This window comes from Lacerta agilis, chromosome 11 (assembly GCF_009819535.1).
Source record: "Lacerta agilis isolate rLacAgi1 chromosome 11, rLacAgi1.pri, whole genome shotgun sequence".
NCBI lineage: Eukaryota > Metazoa > Chordata > Lepidosauria > Squamata > Lacertidae > Lacerta > Lacerta agilis.
Window position 1 is genome coordinate 1,235,437 of NC_046322.1, and position 11,982 is coordinate 1,247,418.

Consider the following 11,982-nt stretch of genomic DNA (forward strand, 5'->3'; position numbering starts at 1 on the left):
GGGCCGGATTTAGAAGGCGATTGGGCCGCATCTGCCCCTGGCCTTAGGTTGCCTACCCCAGGGTTAAGCAGAAAAGGGCCTCTGAGCATGAGCAGGGTCCTTTCCTCTCTCAGCTGAGAACCACAGCATCAGAGATTAAGATGGTGGTCCTACGTCTTGCAGGAAGAAGAGCTTCCTTTTACCCAGCCTGAATCTTCCAACCTAAAAGATTCACAGCAGAATCTGATCACATTTCAAACCTCCCCTTGAAATTGATAGCAAGCTTCTCCCCTTGTCCTCCCTTCTCTTTCCAGCACCCACTGGAAGATAGCAAAATTGATCGCTGCAAATGTGATCGACTCAAGTGCCTCAGTCCTGTCACCTAGGAGCCATACCCTGAGATTTGGGAAGCAATAGGTACTCTGCACTTGCTCCGGTGCTCTCTCTTAAGACCACTTCCCTTCTTTATTCTTTCTTCTCTGTTTTATTTTACCCACCACAAGCCTGATGAGAGTCCTGGTGCCCCAAACTGGCCTAGCTCTGATAAGGTGTACCTGAGGTTTAGCTCTCCAATCAAGCCAAGAAAAAAGCCCTCTGGAACCAGTGTTCTTTAGTGCAGTAAATGTCCTGAGATGATAAACTTTGGGATCGATGGAAAACTGTTAGCTCTTTTAACACCTCTTTTTAAAAATAGGCAACCCTGTCTATTTTCTCTGGCTGGCTGCCTGGAACGGAACACAGCTTTCCAATGGGATTTTACCTGTGGTTACATCCTGTACCTTGGAAGCATCTGTTTCTGTGGCTGCAACTTAAAACACCCTTGGCCTTTTGAGCTGCAGTATCACATTGCTGGCTCCTGTTCATTTGTTCTGCACCAGCCCCCTTCCCACTTTCCTTGCAAGTGCTGCTGCACAGACGGCGATCTCTCACGTTATGTTTGGGCACCTGGCTCTCCTCTGTAGCATAACACACTTCACAAGTGTCTCCGGTGCACGTCACGTTCTGCTGTCTGCACAGCTGTCCTGTTGGGTGACATCATCTATTCTCACAAAGGAATCCCACACAAACTGTCTATGGATCAATGTGGTACCTTTCCCTACAACATTCTGCTTCTGTCTCCACTCTTTGGTTTATTATAATTATTATTCTTTATTAAATATATATACTGCCTGCAAGTCTCAGGGCAGTTTACAGGATAAAATACATAACAAAAACAACCCAATAACCCCGCCAACGCATTTTAAATGGGCATAGGATGTCCATCAACAAAGGCCTGGTTTGCTCCATCAGGCTAAGCTCCTTGCATCCTCTTTACCCAAACGTGTGTGGCACCCAGTCATCTTTCCCTGACCCCCCCCCTGGTGACATTGATACCCTCACTGGTAATCAGGACCCTGCCTTGTCTCCTGTACTGGCCCCACTCCACCTGGCCACCAACACAGCATTACGGTAATTCCTAGGGGGCTTTTCTTCAGGCACAAATATCTTTGGATCCCCTGTACCTATTGGATGCAGAATTATATTACTGTATTTCCATCTCCCTGAATTCTTCATTCACCAGGCAATGAGAGACATGTCCTTTGGTGAGTCTGCAGTTCAGAAGTGTGTGTGTGGGGTGTGTTTGTGTGGTGTTCTGTGTGCTCCTGTTCTCAAAACAAGCAACTGCTCCTTCAAATAGAATGATGGGGTTTTCATTGATTTTTTTTGGCCACCAACGTGAAGTATGGGAAGGAAAAGATAAATCTGAAGTGCTGCAGACTCAGGTCAGAAGGCTGCTTGGCTGGGATGTTGGCCACAGATCAGGCTCTGTGTATTCGGGGTGTCAAGGAGCAGAGTTAAGGCGTTGCACCCATTCACACAGAATTAAGGCGTTGCACCCACTCCTACCTCCAACCCCTGAACTTCGCATTCCCCGGCTGCATAGCCTTTACACCCAGAATTGTTTTCTTTTGATGTCTTTCTGTGGACCAGACAAAATGCAATGGGTATTGAGAGAGAAGCAGGCACCAACTCAGGCTGAAGGTTTGCTCTGCTCGGTGTCCTCTCCTGTGTGGGCACTTGCCTTTTGGGGAAGGGCCATAGCTCAGTGGATAGAGCACCCGCCTTGCATGCAGAAGGGCCCAGGATCAATCCCCAATAGCATCTCTAGGTATTTGGTGGGGGTTTCCTTGCCTGAAACCATTGCAGAGCTGCTGCCAGTCAGTGCAGGCAAAATGAGCTAGATAGACGAATGATCTGACTCAGCGTAAGGCAGCTTTGAACCTCTTGCACCTGCCCAGGATGCTCAAGGCCACCTGCCATGGAAGGTTTGCCCACACGGGCACCACTCTGGTGCCCTCTTTTCTTTCAAACCAAGCAGCCCTATGACCTGGGAAGCTTTGAGGGGGTGGGGAGTAGTGGTTAGCGGCAGTGGAAGGTGGATTTGGGGCTTTTCTAGGCGAGTGACAATGCCTTGCGGGGAGGGCTTTGAGAGGGGGGGCTTCATTTCGGATGGCAAAAGGCATGCGGCCCCAGCTTCTCAACTCTGCCCACGGCCAGGAGCGCTGCAGTGCCCGTCTGACCAACAGAGCCTGCATGTGAAGCCGGCAGCAGCCCGCCCCTCGCTCACCTTGACCAGCCGCTCTTGCGTCACAACAAGGGAGCCTCCTCCACCCCTTCGCACGACACATTGCAGGGGCATGTTCGTGCCACTTCCCTCTCGCAGCAGCATGATGCCAACCTCAGGCCAGAGATGCATCTCAATGATGCAGCCCACCCAAAACTCAGCCCTATCTCCCCGCGACCCACCCAGTCTGCACTGCTCCTTCCTAGGAGAGTTCTCTGCTTTTGCAGTCTGTGCGACACCCAGCATGCAAAAGAACCCACTTTCCATTAGGCTAACGATTATTACTTTGGAAGTGCAGCCGGGGGCATGACGATGGTCAAATGCGGTTTTGGTTTTTTTAAAGGTCCCAATCCTGGTCAGTCCCTGGAGCCAGAACAACATCCATCGCATCTCCCACCTCAACCGAAGCATCCTTGATCCCGGGGTTCCTCTCTGGACCAAGACTCTCCTTAGATAGCCCTGACCCCTCACTTTCCCGTAGGCACTGGGTCCCACCTGCCTTCCAGAGACCCCTTGAACAGCGCTCTCCCACACTGTCTGCAGCGCAGGGCTTCCGCCAAACGACCCTCCCCAGCTGCCCTGTTGCTATCCGCTCACCTGAGGTGGTCTGCCTCGGTTCCACCACCTAAGAAGTTGCCCACTCCAAGCCCATCACCGTGGTCGCCCTTGCATTGAGAGAGGCGCCGCCGCCGCACTCCTCGGAGATGCAGGCTGGGATGGCGAGGCTGGTACCCAAGAGGAGGGATGCTGCGCTCTCTCTCCAGGAGATGCAGGGCGGAGAGAGAGAGGGCAGGGCGGTACCCCGGAGGAAGAGTCCCGGAGCGCTCTCCGAGGATAGGAGGAAGAGGAAGCAGCAGCAGTAGGAGGAGAGGACAGCCTAGGAAAGGAGCCGCGGCGGGCAGGCTCCGAGGACGCTGGTACCCAAGGACCGCTCTCTCTCCAAGGATGCAGGAGGGATGCAGCGGCGGGCGGCGTGAGGGATGCGCAAGGAAGGGAAGGGAGCCAGACCACCAACTCCGCCTGCTCCGAGCTCCCTGCACCAGTCAGTCACCAGCCTGCCTTCCTCTCCTCCCGCCTGAAAGGAAGCTGCTTTTGCTGGGAAGCACTAATGACACCCGCCCCCCCCCCCGTCTCAACCCAGCCCCTCCCTGAGCTCCCTCATTTCGCTGAGAACTGCGGGTTCTGCGCCAGTTCTCTGCCCGCCGCCGGAGAGGGAAAGGCAGCTTCGGGCGGGCTCCGCTTCCAGCAGGACAAACACTCCCCCACCCCACTCCGCCCAACACGCACCACGCCTCCTCCTCCTCCAGCCACAGATCTGTCTAGGCTGTTGCCCCAGTCTGGAGGGGGCTGGGAGGGGAGGGGATGGAGCTACATCCTAACTCCCACCCGCATGTTGTCAGTCAGGCTCTGGCAGAACTGTGGCCTGGGAGGTGGGAGGGGGGGCGGCAGACTGCAGTGCGCGGCGCCATGTGGCAAGAGAAACCCCCTCCCCTCCGTGGAAGGCACAGCTCCATCCTCCTGCGTGCCTGACTGGACCATTTCTGCAGCCCTGGCCTTGGGAGAGGGTGGGAGAGGGAGGTGTCCCTGCGATTTTGAAAAGGGACACTCGAAGCCCAAGCAAGCAGCCCCCAGGAATCTCCCCAGGCCACTTTGGACACAGTGTTTGATTGGCAGAAGCCATCCTTTCTCAGTGGGGCAGAACTTACCCGCCTTGTGGGATGTGAAACACGGGAGCAGTCAAGTACAACTTTCCTAGAGTGGACATAGAAGGGGATGTCTGGTCCAGCCAGTCGGAACATCCTGTTTCTCCTGGGCTGGGACAGACTTCCTCTGCAGAGTGACTGGAGGTGGGTGTGGCCTCACCTGTGCAGGTAAAACAAAAGCACTGGGGCCTCTTCCTCTTTTGACTTTGCTCTTCAAGCAAGCAACATCTGCTTAGCTAAAGATGCTCTCTTAGCCTCCAGCCAAGAGAGGACAAAGGAACCATCTCCCCTATGGGATAGTATCCAAGTGCATGTAATTTTTTCTAAGCTAAAGTCTGCCTTATGGGATCCTTTTGTGAATAGATGTCTGTAAGTAAACTCTTTTTATACTTTTTATAAGAACACTGTGTCATGTCTTGTCTTTTAGGAGGGATTAAGAGGAAAATACCAGGACAGTATTATTATAGAGGTTTTAGCGAACCTGAGCAGCTTCCACTGTGTGTGTTTAAAAAGGGGAATGTAAACTCTGCTGATATGTTGAACTTGTTAACACAAGTTGGAATAGGATATCTTAAACAATATATCCTCTCCTGCATCCCTGAACATTCCCCCACCCCTCCTGGTCAAAAAGTTGGGGAACATCTCTCTGTGTGTGGGCCTCCTGATGGAGTTGGACTCCAGCTTCCACTCCTTGCCCCCCAGCAGCCAGCATGGTCAGAGGAATGATGGGTGTTGTAGTTCCGTAATACCTGGAGAGCCTCTATAGATTCCCCCACCTCAGGGGCTAGAGCTTAAGTCAGTCTCAACAGCTTGCCAATTCTAGTTGTGAGTGCATTTGGTGGTGAGCGACTCACACGCTGCACATGGTCACCTGTGTGGTATTTTATAGCTAGCTCTGGCATCAACAAAATATTCTGGGATCAAAACCTGGCTAAGATCAAACTCCTTCCTTCTGGCTCTCTTTTGTCCTTGCCTTGTTTAGATTTCATTTTTAACAACCCAGCCTTTCTCCAAGGGTCTAATGATTCCACCTCCGCTCACAGCTTGGTAGGGGGTTGGACTGGATGGCCCTTGTGGTCTCTTCCAATTCTATGATTCTATGAGAGGGAGTGCCTGGCTCAAGGTCCCCTTGTGAGCTTCATCATGGAGAGGGAACATGGACTCAGGTCCCTGCAGCCCTAGGCTGACATCACACTCCACTTCCATTCTGGGGTGTGATCCTGTCCTCTTTGAGCTGAGAATGAAAATGTTTCTGTAACTAATTCTGGATGAGGTGCATGGCAGCTTCCTTTGGGCTGGAGGACGAGGTGGGGCTGGAGTTTAATGCCACATACATGCAGCAGAATTACAATGATCTAATGCTTTGCTGCAGCTGAGAGGAGATGTAGCAGATGTTGAAAGAATATGAGTGATCTGTAGCACGGGTAATTATAATATTAGTCACTTGTAAAGAACGAAATCAATACGCAACAGGATTTGTTCTAGAAGACAATGCTTGGACAATGGATGTGTATATAAATATTGTCATATGTTTGTATGCTATAATAAGAGACCTGCTGGATTAGGCCAGTGGCCCATCTAGGCCAGCATCCTGTTCCCACAATGGCCAACCAGACGACCCTTTTGGGAAGCTCAGAGTGTGAAGAAGAAGAAAGAGTTTGGATTTGATATCCCGCTTTTCACTACCCGAAGGGAGTCTCAAAGCGGCTCACATTCTCCTTTCCCTTCCTCCCCCCCCAACAAACACTCTGTGGGGCGAGTGGGGCTGAGAGACTTCAGAGAAGTGTGACTGGCCCAAGGTCACCCAGCAGCTGCATGTGGAGGAGCGGAGACGCGAACCCGGTTCCCCAGATTACGAGTCTACCGCTCTTAACCACTACACCACACTGGATCACACTGTGAGAGCGGCACTCTCTCCAGCTGAAACCGCCAGCAAGTGGTATACAGAAGCGTTATGCTTCTGGCTGCCGAGTAAAGGCAGGAGGGAAAGGGCCAACATGGAATGCCTCATGGATCAGTATCTCAGCCTTCGCAGTGTTTTATTCCTGGGGATTTTATATCCAGTTGCCCTGGGTTTGTCATCGGCTAACACAGCTCTCATAGAATCCTAGAACTGCAGAGTTGGAAGGGACCCCGCCCACCTTGAAGGAACCCTGGCAGATGGACACCCAACTTTTTGGGTTTTTTAAACCTTCCAATGAAGGGGAGTCCACCCACTTCGAAGGGAGTCTATTTCATGGTTTAGTTGCAATCTCCTTTCTTGTAACTTGAGAGCCAGTGTGGTTGTAGTGGTTAAGAGCGGTAGACTCGTAATCTGGGGAACCGGGTTTGCGTCTCCTCTCCTCCACATGCACTGCTGGGTGACCTTGGGCTAGTCACAATTCTCTGAAGTCTCTCAGCCCCACTCACCTCACAGAGGAGAATGTTAGCCGCTTTGAGACTCCTTTGGGTAGTGATAAAGCGGATATCAAATCCAAACTCCTCCTCCTCCTCCTCCTCCCTCCTCCTCCTCCTCCTCCTCCTCCTCCTCCTTCTTCTTCTTCCATTGGTTTGAATTCATCCTATTCTGCAGAGCAGCTGGAAACAAGCTTGCTCCATCATCCACATGACAGCCCTTCTTCAGCTGTGACTCTTACAGGTATATCACGTCTCAGCCTTCTTTTTCAAGGCTAAACATACCCAACTGCCTCAACCATTCCTCATACGGCTTGGTTTCCAGACCCTTGATCATCTTGGTTGCCCTCCTCTGCACACCTTCCAGCCTGAAGCTCCCTGTCCCAGACTGGTTTGTGGCAGTGGAGAATGAGATGGTCCCTCTAGCAAAGGCACACAGGATGCCTATAAACGGGCAACTGAAGACTCCAGCAAAGTATCTATGTGCAATACAGTGAAGTTTTAATAATTTCTTGGAGCCCTCTGTTCATAACCGCATGAGGCAGCTGTTTCCTCCGCTGACAGTTCTCTGGAGACCCTTATTAGCAATATCTCCCTTGCCACAGCTTTGCTTGTTTATCCCCTCCGCCCCAACAAAAATATTCCCTGACATCTCCTGCCTTTTTCGCCATTTAATTAAGATTATGGTGAGGGAGGCAGCCGTCCCCTCTTGGTTCAGCCGGGCAACTCTCATCTGGTTTGCAGAATCTCTGCTCCAGCCCATCATCACAGCATCCAGGCAGACGGGCAGCTAAAGATGAAGGCAAGCTGTGGGCAAAGATCAACCTCTCTGATGTAAACCCCCCCCACTCATTCCGGCTGTGAATGAAACAGGGACTATTAATTAGTTTGCTTTATCTCGCTTTCTCACCATGTTCCTGCTTGTGGTGACTCTCGCTCTCTTGCCGACGACAGGGTTCTTTGCTCCTTGGCCAAAGGGGATCTCAGAGCCCAACTCAAACTGGCAATGTGAGGAGCAGCAAAACACATCGCCAGCCCATCTGGGCTGTGCCTCTTTCTCTCCAGGCTGAAGGCTCAGGTGATGGGCAGGGAGCAGGTGGGGTGGAGGGAAGGGACAAAGTTTATACTGCCCTTTTGGGATGGGTCACAGCAGCTCAGTGGCAAGGACACCTGTCTGGCATGCAGAAGGTTCTGAGACCATTGCCCAGCGTCATCTCCAGGTAGGGCATGTTTAGCCTGGACAAGAGGAGGCGGAGAGGTGACTTGATAGTCATCTTCAGGCATCTGAAGGGCTGTCAAACTGGAAGAAGGAGCAAAGCTTCATTTTCTGCTGTTCCAGAGGGGAGGACTCAAACCAGAGGCTCAAATGACAAGAAAAGAGACTAACATTAGGAATCTCTTGCTGGTGGTAAGAGCATTTCAACAGTGGAATGACTCCCCTGGAACGGGGCAGACTCTCCTTTGCTGGAGGTTTCAGACAGAGGTGGGATGGTCCTCTGTTGGGATCCTCTAGCTGTGATTGCAGGGGTGGGGCTAGATGACCCCTGAGCAGGGGTGTAGCAAGGTAATTGCTACCGGGGCAATTTTTTTGTCACCCCCCCCCCAGGCATGGGAAGGTCAGGTGGTACCCGGTGCAGAAAATTTCTTGTCAAACCCCCCCCCCCCCAAATTGATTCCCCCCCGCAAAAATGGTTTACATTATTTCATATTTCTTACAAAGGAATATAACAGTAATAATAATAATAAACTTTCTTATATCCCACCCTCCCGGCCAAAGTCGGGCTCAGGGTGGCTAACATCAGATACATAACATTGGTATAAAATCAAACAATAATTAAGTTACCTCCTAAAAACATCTCAAAATCAAATTAAAGTCTAATTAGATGGCTTTCCACAGGGTTAGGGTTGGGAACAGGAAGTGTTCTCTGAACTGAAATTCAGCTTTCATGACATAGGAAAACCGCCAAGTGAACAGCTGTTTTGGTGGAGGAGGGTCAAGATATTAACCGATATGCATGAAATTTCATATATAGCTAATAATCCCTAGTGTAGTAAGATAAGACCTTTGGAGCAGGCATTTAAAAAAAAAAAATTCAAAAAAAATTCCCCCAATTTTTCCCCCCAAACATTTTTTTCCTTCATAATTTGTCACCCCCTCCATTATGGAACCCGGGGCGGCCCCCCGTCCCCCCTTTGCTACGCCCCTGCCCCTGAGTTCCCTCCTAACTCTATGAGGCTATTAAAAACCCCAACCTTTTACTGGTTTCTGGGCCCAAGGCAGGGAGCTTGTCTTGACTTACAAAGCCCTAAGGAGTCTGGTGGCATCTGAAGTGCCCACGACAGATTCATCCTCAGAGCCCCTTCTCTGCGGCCTCCCTCCTCATCCCAACTTGCAAGGGTCATTAGTGTCCTTTTCTCTTCATCTCACCACATCTTAGCTGGCGTTTTATTATTTCTTACTGGCTTATTTGCTCTCCTGCTTTCTTTCTGTTTTTTTTTTTCCTAAAAAGAAGGATCCGTACCATCTTCATTGAATCTCCTGCCAGCTGCCCTGAGGACCCTTTGCATTGAAAGCGAGGGTCAAATTCCTTAAGAAAAACAGAGACTGAGAGCAAATGGCAGCCTCCTGCCCTGCAAAGCGAGACCAACCTCTCTTTAGCAATTGCAGAACCAGCTGGCCTTTGGCTGCGGGTGACTGGCGCGCGAGATCTGTTGCCTGTTTGTTTACAAGAAAATGTCTGTGCCAACAGCTTGAGGGGCACCGGGGCTCGCTGTGTTCCTTGCTGCTTTGAATTTTAATAAAATGCAGCTTGAGGGTTGGTGATTAATTCGAGACAAGGTTCAGACCCTGAACTTATTCTCAGCCCGAAGAAGAAAGCACATTTGAACGTATCCTGTCTGCGTGCATCTTTTCCGGGCCCAATTCAAAGTGCTGGTTTTGCCGTATAAAGCCTTAAGCAGCTCAGGACTGCAGTACCTCAAGGGCCTCCTCTTTCCATATGAACCTACCTGGACCCTGAGATCATCTTCTGAGACCCTCCTTGTGTGTCTTCCTCGAGAGGTCAGGAGGGTGGAAACACAAGAACAGGGCCTTCTCTGCAGTGGCTCCCCATCTGTGGAATGCTCTCCCCAGGGAAGTTCGCCTGGTACCTTCATTATACACCTTTAGGCGCCAGGCAAAAATGCTTCTTTTAAACCAGGCCTTTGGTTGATCTTATTGACATCCAACATCTTTTAGAATGTGGCTTTTTTTTTTTGGGGGGCGGGGGGTATTGGGTTACTGCTTTTGGTTTGATTTTATATTATATGTGGTCTTGTTATGAACCGCTCTGAGACCTCAGGGTAGGGCAGTGTATAAGCTGAATTAACAACAACAACAACAACAACAACAACAACAGGGTAACCCCCCACCCTTAAAATCTTGGCTTTAACAAGGGAGGTGAGCTGCGGGGAACTGTGGCTGTCCGGTGACAGAAATGGACCCCCAGGCTATTGCAGAGTGAGCTACGCCAGTTGGTAACTTGCAGGCCAGGGGACATGCATCTACTTAACACCTTTACCTTTCATTTTGCAAACCCTTCGACTCAGGGTGATTTTAAATTTTTACTACCCTTATTTCCATGCATCCCTCTGTGCTATTTTCCAGTGTATGGACAAGATTCTGTTCAAGGTTGTGCCCCAGACAATCTGCTCTTTTGGGGCCTTCAAACCATTCCTTGTTTCCTGGACACTTCCCCCCATAACTCTACCGAACCGTTCAAAGTCAGGTAAACAGCAGATCCTCCGGTGGTGAGGCTGCCAAGGAGGGAAGCCTCCTATCTGTGCCACTGTTTGGAAGTGTTAACTGCTGCATCATGCCTGCTTAGAGAAAGCCCCCATCCCTCCTGCCTGCCAACCCTTTCTTTGCAAACAGCCATTCCTCCACCTGTACCATAGGCTTTGAAGTGGTTGTCAGCACAGAAGGTTTTCATAGCCGCAGTCCTGTTTGTAGCTGAGGCCCTCCTTCCTGCCCCTTCTCCCTGCCAGTGTGATGCTCTGAAATCTTTATCTGGCGAAAAAGCTTCCTACCAGCTGACTGTACCTAATGAATGTAGAATTAGCTTTGGAGCTTGCTGGCTCAGCAGGGCCCAAGAATCTGCAATCAGGCCTCACTTTTGGTCAGCCAAGAAATGGAAGCTGCAGAATGCTAAGAAGCCACCGACAGGGTGGGGAATGGTGGGGCTGTTTTGGGGGTGGGGGCTGCAGTTTGAACCACAGAGTGTTCTGAATTCTTTTGCCACAAGAGACATGGATTATAATAAGCAGGGGCAAGCGTACAGGAAGCACACCTTTCTCCCCAAATGCACAAATGCATTCACTCGCCAGACAAAATCTTCTGTTGGAAATGTATGCGATCACAAGCCCTGTCTTTGCATACAAAATATAGAAAATGGTGATAGCTGTTGCAGCTGATAGTGGCAGAGAGGCTGAAGAAGAAGAAGAAGAAGAGTTTGGATTTGATATCCCGCTTTTCACTACCCGAAGGAGTCTCAAAGCGGCTAACATTCTCCTTTCCCTTCCTCCCCCACAACAAACACTCTGTGGGTGAGCGGGGCTGAGAGACTTCAAAGAAGTGTGACTAGCCCAAGGTCACCCAGCAGCTGCATGTGGAGGAGCGGGGAATCGAACCCGGTTCACCAGATTACAAGACTTCCGCTCTTAACCACTACACCACACTGGCTCCTGGAACTGGGGGTCCATCATTGAATTGGTGTCCGTAGAGAAGCCATTCTCCGAGCCTCAGTCTTTTCCTCTGCAAAATGGGGGATAACAATACTGACTGCTTGTATGACTTGCAACTAGATAATGAATGTGCAGCACTGTGAATACCCTATAAGCATGATACAAACATTCCATTTTTATTTAGCAAAAGTGTATAGTAGGCAAACTTTGCAATAAGAAACATTGTGTGTGCAATTTTGATAATTTGGTCACCGGAAATTCAGTGGGAAGCTGGTCAACTTGCCCGTTTCATAGAGGAACTGACTAATGAATTTGAGGAGTCATGTACATCCCATGCATGAATCTGGAGGTGTTCCAGGCAAGTCTGAAAGGGTGGCAGACTACACAGGCCTCTCATTCCTGCTAGCACCATGGACAGATCCTCCTTCAGGTTTCACTACAAGTGGAAAAATGGACCACTCGATCTCACTGTGTAATTTCATCAGACTCACAGACTTGACTCAGAACTTGAACTCTTACTGCAGATAGAACATTTCAGGCACACCGGGGGGGGGGGGAACCAACCCACCCTTTCAAAAT

General features: G+C 50.3%; 1 protein-coding gene across 1 annotated transcript in view; it reads right to left on the reverse strand.

Annotated features, from left to right (window-relative positions):
• PHF24 (PHD finger protein 24) overlaps nucleotides 1-3,414 on the reverse strand; it is a 40,241-nt gene extending 36,827 nt beyond the window's left edge. The window contains exon 1 of the mRNA XM_033164673.1: nucleotides 3,182-3,414. The gene's annotated coding sequence lies outside the window, so the exon portion shown is untranslated. The remainder of the gene's footprint in view (nucleotides 1-3,181) is intronic.
• Nucleotides 3,415-11,982: the final 8,568 nt, after the last annotated feature.